This window comes from Arachis hypogaea, chromosome 4 (genome assembly GCF_003086295.3).
Source record: "Arachis hypogaea cultivar Tifrunner chromosome 4, arahy.Tifrunner.gnm2.J5K5, whole genome shotgun sequence".
Classification (NCBI taxonomy): domain Eukaryota; kingdom Viridiplantae; phylum Streptophyta; class Magnoliopsida; order Fabales; family Fabaceae; genus Arachis; species Arachis hypogaea.
The window spans coordinates 40,422,392-40,430,194 of NC_092039.1; the positions used below are offsets into that span (position 1 = coordinate 40,422,392).

Consider the following 7,803-nt stretch of genomic DNA (forward strand, 5'->3'; position numbering starts at 1 on the left):
GCGTCTGTCACTAACGCCCCACCCTCAGGAGTTTGAAGCACGTCACAGTCATTCAATCATTGAATCCTACTCAGAATACCACAGACAAGGTTAGACCTTCCGGATTCTCTTGAATGCCACCATCAGTTCTAGCCTATACCACGAAGACTCTGATCTCACGGAATAGCTGGCTCGGTTGTCAGGCGAGCACTCGGTTGTCAGGCGATCAACCATGCATCGTGTATCAAGAATCCAAGAGATATTCACCCAATCGAAGGTAGAATGGAGGTGGTTGTCAGTCACACGTTCATAGGTGAGAATGATGATGAGTGTCACGGATCATCACATTCATCAAGTTGAAGAACAAGTGATATCTTAGAATAAGAACAAGCGGAATTGAATAGAAGAACAATAGTAATTGCATTAATACTCGAGGTACAGCAGAGCTCCACACCTTAATCTATGGTGTGTAAAAACTCCACTGTTGAAAAATACATAAGAACAAGGTCTAGGCATGGCCGTGAGGCCAGCCTCCCAATGATCTAAGAACTAGATGTCCGAAGATGATCAAAAGATCTAAAATGATCCAAAGATGAAAATACAATAGTGAAAGGTCCTACTTATAGAGAACTAGTAGCCTAGGGTGTACAAAGATGAGTAAATGACATAAAAATCCACTTCCGGGCCCACTTGGTGTGTGCTTGGGCTGAGCATTGAAGCATTTTCGTGTAGAGACTCCTCTTGGAGTTAAACGCCAGCTTTTATGCCAGTTTGGGCGTTTAACTCCCACTTTGGTGCCAGTTCCGGCGTTTAACGCTGGGAATTCTGAGGGTGACTTTGAACACCGGTTTGGGCCATCAAATCTTGGGCAAAGTATGAACTATCATATATTGCTGGAAAGCCCAGGATGTCTACTTTCCAACGCCGTTAAGAGCGCGCCAATTGGGTTTCTGTAGCTCCAGAAAATCCACTTCGAGTGCAGGGAGGTCAGAATCCAACAGTATCTGCAGTCCTTTTTAGTCTCTGAATCAGATTTTTGCTCAGGTCCCTCAATTTCAGCCAGAAAATACCTGAAATCACAGAAAAACACACAAACTCATAGTAAAGTCCAAAAAAGTGAATTTTAACTAAAAACTAATGAAAATATACTAAAAACTAACTAGATCATACTAAAAACATACTAAAAACAATGCCAAAAAGCGTACAATTAGTGGTGTCCAGGGTTCTTAAGCACACTCTTTTTGCCTTGGATCACAACTTTATTTCTTTTCTTTTTCTTTCTTTTTCTTTTTCTTTCTCCTTTTTTTTTCGAATTTTTTTTTTGTATTCACTGCTTTTTCTTGCTTCAAGAATCATTTTTATGATTTTTCAGATCCTTAGTAACATGTCTCCTTTTTCATCATTCTTTCAAGAGCCAACATTCATGAATCACAAATTCAAGATACATATGCACTGTTTAAGCATACATTCAGAAAACAAAAGTATTGCCACCACATCAAAATAATTAAACTGTTATAAAATTCAAAATTCATGCAATTCTTCTCTTTTTCAATTAAGAACATTTTTTTTTCAAGAAAGGTAATGGATTCATAGGACATTCATAACTTTAAGGCATAGACACTAAGACACTAATGATCACAAGACACAAACATAGATAAACATAAGCATAATTTTCGAAAAACAGAAAATTAAAGAACAAGGAGATTAAAGAACGGGTCCACCTTAGTGATGGCGGCTCCTTCTTCCTCTTGAAGATCCTATGGAGTGCTTGAGCTCCTCAATGTCTCTTCCTTGTCTTTGTTGCTCCTCTCTCATGATTTTTTGATCTTCTCTAATCTCATGGAGGATGATGGAGTGTTCTTGGTGCTCCACCCTTAGTTGTCCCATGTTGGAACTCAATTCTCCTAGGGAGGTGTTTAGTTGCTCCCAATAGTTTTGTGGAGGAAAGTGCATCCCTTGAGGAATCTCAGGAATCTCATGATGAGTGGGATCTCTTGTGTGCTCCATCCTCTTCTTAGTGATGGGCTTGTCCTCATCAATGGGTATGTCTCCCTCTATGTCAACTCCAACCGAATAACAGAGGTGACAAATGAGATGAGGGAAGGCTAACCTTGCCAAGGTAGAGGACTTGTCCGCCACCTTATAAAGTTCTTGAGATATAACCTCATGAACTTCTATTTCTTCTCCAATCATGATGCTATGAATCATGATAGCCCGGTCTATGGTAACTTCGGACCGGTTGCTAGTGGGAATGATTGAGCGTTGGATAAACTCCAACCATCCTCTAGCCACGGGTTTGAGGTCATGCCTTCTCAATTGAACCAGCTTCCCTCTTGAATCTCTCTTCCATTGGGTGCCCTCTTCACATATGACTGTGAGGACTTGGTCCAACCTTTGATCAAAGTTGACCCTTCTAGTGTAAGGATGTTCATCTCCTTGCATCATGGGCAAATTGAATGCCAACCTTACACTTTCCGGACTAAAATCCAAGTATTTCCCCCGAACCATAGTAAGCCAATTCTTTGGATCCAGGTTCACACTTTGATCATGGTTCTTGGTGATCCATGCATTGGCATAGAACTCTTGAACCATTAAGATTCCGACTTGTTGAATGGGGTTGGTAAGAATTTCCCAACCTCTTCTTCGGATCTCATGTCGGATCTCCAGATATTCACTCTTTTTGAGTGAAAATGGGACCTCGGGGATCACCTTCTTCAAGGCCACAACTTCATAGAAGTGGTCTTGATGCACCCTTGAAATGAATCTCTCCATCTCCTATGACTCGGAGGTGGAAGCTTTTGCCTTCCCTTTCCTCTTTCTAGAGGTTTCTCTGGCCTTGGATGCCATAAATGGTTATGGAAAAACAAAAAGCAATGCTGTTACCGCACCAAACTTAAAAGGTTTGCTCGTCCTCGAGCAAAAGAAGAAAGAAGATAGTAGAAGAAGAAGAAATGAGGAAGAAGGGAATGGCTTTGTGTTCGGCCAAATGGGGGGAGAAGTGGTATTTAGGTTGTGTGAAAATGAAGTAGTGAAGGAGGGTTTATATAGGAGTGGGGGAAGGGTAGGGTTCGGTCAATTGAGGGTGGGTTTGGGTGGGAAAGTTGTTTGAATTTGAATGGTGAGGTAGGTGGGGTTTTATGAAGGATGGATGTGAGTGGTGAAGAGAAAGATGGGATTTGATAGGTGAATGGGTGAAGAAGAGAGAGAGTGGTGGGGTAGGTAAGGATCCTGTGGGGTCCACAGATCCTGAGGTGTCAAGGAAAAGTCATCCCTGCACCAAATGGCATGCAAAAATGCGTTTTTAGCCATTTCTGGCGTTAAACGCCGGGCTGGTGCCCATTTCTGGCGTTTAACGCCAGCTTCTTGCCCTTTTCTGGCGTTTAACGCCTGTCTGGTGCCCCTTTCTAGCGTTAAAGGCCCAGAATGGTGCCAGACTGGGCGTTAAACGCCCAACAGCTAGCCTCACGGGCGTTTAAACGCCAGCATGCTCTCCTCCAGGGTGTGCTGTTTTTCTTTCTGTTTTTCATTCTGTTTTTGCTTTTTTCATTGATTTTGTGACTTCTCATGATCATCAACCTACAAAAAACATAAAATAACAAAAGAAAATAGATAAAATATAACATTGGGTTGCCTCCCAACAAGCGCTTCTTTAATGTCAGTAGCTTGACAGAGGACTCTCATGGAGCCTCACAGGTGCTCAGAGCAATGTTGGAACCTCCCAACACCAAACTTAGAGTTTGAATGTGGGGGTTCAACACCAAACTTAGAGTTTGGTTGTGGCCTCCCAACACCAAACTTAGAGTTTGATTGTGGGGGCTCTTTTTGGCTCTGTTTTGAGAGGAGCTCTTCATGCTTCCTCTCCATGGTGATAGAGGGATATCCTTGAGCCTTAAACACCAAGGATTCTTCATTCACTTGAATGATCAACTCTCCTCTATCAACATCAATCACAGCCTTTGCTGTGGCTAGGAAGGGTCTACCAAGGATGATGGACTCATCCATGCACTTCCCAGTCTCTAGGACTATGAAATCAGTAGGGATGTAATGGTCTTCAACTTTTACCAGAACATCCTCTACAAGTCCATAGGCTTGTTTTCTTGAATTGTCTGCCATCTCTAGTGAGATTTTTGCAGCTTGCACCTCGGAGATTCCTAACTTCTCCATTACAGAGAGAGGCATGAGGTTTACACTTGACCCTAAGTCACACAAGGCCTTCTTGAAGGTCATGGTGCCTATGGTACAAGGCATTGAAAACTTCCCAGGATCCTGTCTCTTTTGAGGTAATCTCTGCCTAGACAAGCCATCCAGTTCTTTGGTGAGCAAAGGGGATTCATCCTCCCAAGTCTCATTTCCAAATAACTTGTCATTTAGCTTCATGATTGCTCCAAGGTATTTAGCAACTTGCTCTTTAGTGACATACTCATCCTCTTCAGAGGAAGAATATTCATCAGAGCTCATGAATGGCAGAAGTAAGTCCAATGGGATCTCTATGGTCTCATTTTGAGCCTCAGATTCCCATGGTTCCTCATTGGGGAACTCATTGGAGGCCAGTGGACGTCCATTGAGGTCTTCCTCAGTGGCGTTCACTGCCTCTCCTCCCTCCCAAAATTCAGCCATGTTGATGGCCTTGCATTCTCCTTTTGGATTTTCTTCTGTATTGCTTGGGAGAGTACTAGGAGGGAGTTCAGTGATTTTCTTGCTCAGCTGACCCACTTGTGCCTCCAAATTTCCAATGGAGGACCTTGTTTTAGTCATGAAACTTTGAGTGGTTTTGATTAGATCAGAGACCATGGTTGCTAAGTCAGAGATATTCTGCTTAGAACTCTCTGTCTGTTGCTGAGAAGATGATGGAAAAGGCTTGCTATTGCTAAACCTATTTCTTCCACCATTATTGTTGAAACCTTGTTGAGGTCTCTGTTGATCCTTCCATGAGAGATTTGGATGATTTCTCCATGAGGGATTATAGGTGTTTCCATAGGGTTCTCCTATGTAATTCACCTCTTCCATTGAAGGGTTCTCAGGATCATAAGCTTCTTCTTTAGATGAAGCCTCCTTAGTACTGCTTGGTGCATTTTGCATTCCAGACAGACTTTGAGAAATCATATTGACTTGTTGAGTCAATATTCTATTCTGAGCCAATATGGCATTCAGAGTGTCAATCTCAAGAACTCCTTTCTTCTGACTAGTCCCATTGTTCACAGGATTTCTTTCAGAAGTGTACATGAATTGGTTATTTGCAACCATTTCAATCAGCTCTTGAGCTTCTGTAGGCGTCTTCTTCAGATGAAGAGAGCCTCCAGTAGGGCTATCCAAAGACATTTTGGATAGTTCAGAGAGACCATCATAGAAAATACCTATGATGCTCCATTCAGAAAGCATATCAGAAGGACACTTTCTGATTAATTGTTTGTATCTTTCCCAAGCTTCATAGAGGGATTCTCCTTCCTTTTGTCTGAAGGTTTGGACTTCCACTCTAAGCTTACTCAATTTTTGAGGTGGAAAGAACTTTGCCAAGAAGGCATTGACTAGCTTTTCCCAAGAGTCCAGCTTTCTTTAGGTTGTGAGTCCAACCATGTCCTAGCTCTGTCTCTTACAGCAAAAGGGAATAGCATAAGTTTGTAGACCTCAGGGTCAACCCCATTAGTCTTGACAGTGTCACAGATTTGCAAGAATTCAGCTAAAAACTGATGAGGATCTTCCAATGGAAGTCCATGGAACTTGCAATTCTGTTGCATTAGAGAAACTAATTGAGGCTTAAGCTCAAAGTTGTTTGCTCCAATGGCAGGGATAGAGATGCTTCTCCCATAAAAGTCGGGAGTAGGTGCAGTAAAGTCACCCAGCACCTTCCTTGCATTGTTGGCATTGTTGTTGTTTTAGGCTGCCATAGGTTCTTCTTCTTTGAAGATTTCTGTTAGGTTCTCTACTGAGAGTTGTGCTTTGGCTTCTCTTAGCTTTCTCTTCAAGGTCCTTTCAGGTTCAGGATCAGCCTCAACAAGAATGCTTTTGTCCTTGCTCCTGCTCATAAGAAAGAGAAGGAAACAAGAAAATATGGAATCCTCTATGTCACAGTATAGAGATTCCTTTAGGTGTCAGAGGAAAAGAAAAATAGAAGACAGAAGTAGAAAATTCGAACTTATCAAAGAAGATGGGGTTCAAATTTTGCATTAAGGAATAGTGTTAGTCCATAAATAGAAGGATGTGAGAAGAAGGGAAGTAATTTTCGAAAATTAAGTAAAAGATTTTGGAAACATTTTTGAAAAACACTAATTGATTTTCGAAAATGAAAGTGGAAAAGAAATCAAGTGATTTTTGAAAAAGATTTTGAAATTAGAAATCAAAAAGATTTGATTGAAAACTATTTTGAAAAAGATGTGGTTAAGAAGATATGATTTTGAAAAACTTTGAAATCTTGAAAAAAATTGATTTGAAAACAAAATCTTCCCTCTTGTGCCATCCGGCGTTAAACGCCCAGAATGGTGCACATTCTGGCGTTTAACGCCCAAAACTATACCCTTTTGGGCGTTAAACGCCCAACCAGGTGCCCTGGCTGGCGTTTAAACGCCAGTCTGTCCTTCTTCACTGGGCGTTTTGAACGCCCAGCCTTTTCTGTGCAATTCCTCTGCTGTATGTTCTGAACCTTCAATTCTCTGTATTATTGACTTGAAAAGACACAAATTAAAAATATTTTTGGATTTTTAATAATAAGGAGAAATCAAAATGCAACAAGAATCAAATAACAATGCATGCAAGACACCAAACTTAGCAGTTTGTATACTACTGACACTAATAGGAATGCATATGAGACACATAAACACTCAAGTCAAGAGAATTCAAAGATCAGAGTAAGAAATCATCAAGAATTATTTGAAGATCCTTAAGTCACATGAATGAATGCATGCAATTGACACCAAACTTAAAATGAAACACTAGACTCAAACAAGAAACATACAATATTTTTGGATTTTATGATTTTGTAATTTTTTTTGTGATTTTCGAAAATTAAGTGGAAAAAGAAGATAAAGGTATCAAAATTCTTAATGAGAATTCCAGGAATCATGCAATGTTTAGTCTAAGACTCCGGTCCAGGAATTAGACATGGCTTCACAGCCAGCCAAGCTTTCAAGGAAAGCTTCGGTCCAAAACACTAGACATGGCCAATGGCCAGCCAAGCCTTAGCAGATCACTGCTCCAAAAGCAAGATTGATAGAAATCAACAAGCTCTTGTGATGATAAGTTGAAACCTCGGTCCAATGAAATTAGACATGGCTTCACAGCCAGCCAGACTTCAACAAATCATCATGAAACTCTAGAATTCATCTTCAAGAATTCCGAAAAAAATACCTAATCTAAGCAACAAGATGAACCGTCAGTTGTCCAAACTCAACAATCCCCGGCAACGGCACCAAAAACTTGGTGCACGAAATTGTGATCAATACTTTTCACAACTCAGATAATCCCCGGTAATGAATCCAAAAACTTGGTGTTCAATACCATGGCATAAACACAACTTCGCACAACTAACCAGCAAGTGTACTGGGTCGTCCAAGTAATAAACCTTATGCGAGTAAGGGTCGATCCCACAGAGATTGTTGGTATGAAGCAAGCTATGGTCACCTTGTAAATCTTAGTCAGGCAAACTCAAATGGGTATGGTGATATGCGAATAAAACATAAAGATAAAGATAGAGATACTTATGTAATTCATTGGTAGGAATTTTAGATAAGCGTATGAAGATGCCTTCCCTTCCGTCTCTCTGCTTTCCTACTGTCTTCATCCAATCCTTCTTACTCCTTTCCATGGCAAGCTTAAGCAAGGGTTTCACCG

General features: G+C 41.0%; 1 non-coding gene across 1 annotated transcript; it reads left to right on the forward strand.

Moving 5' to 3' along the window:
- The first annotated feature begins 5,352 nt into the window (after window positions 1–5,352).
- On the forward strand, window positions 5,353–5,460 carry LOC112798384 (small nucleolar RNA R71). The gene has a single exon (XR_003199996.1). It is a non-coding gene; the product is annotated as a small nucleolar RNA R71 (small nucleolar RNA).
- The last annotated feature ends 2,343 nt before the right edge of the window (window positions 5,461–7,803 follow it).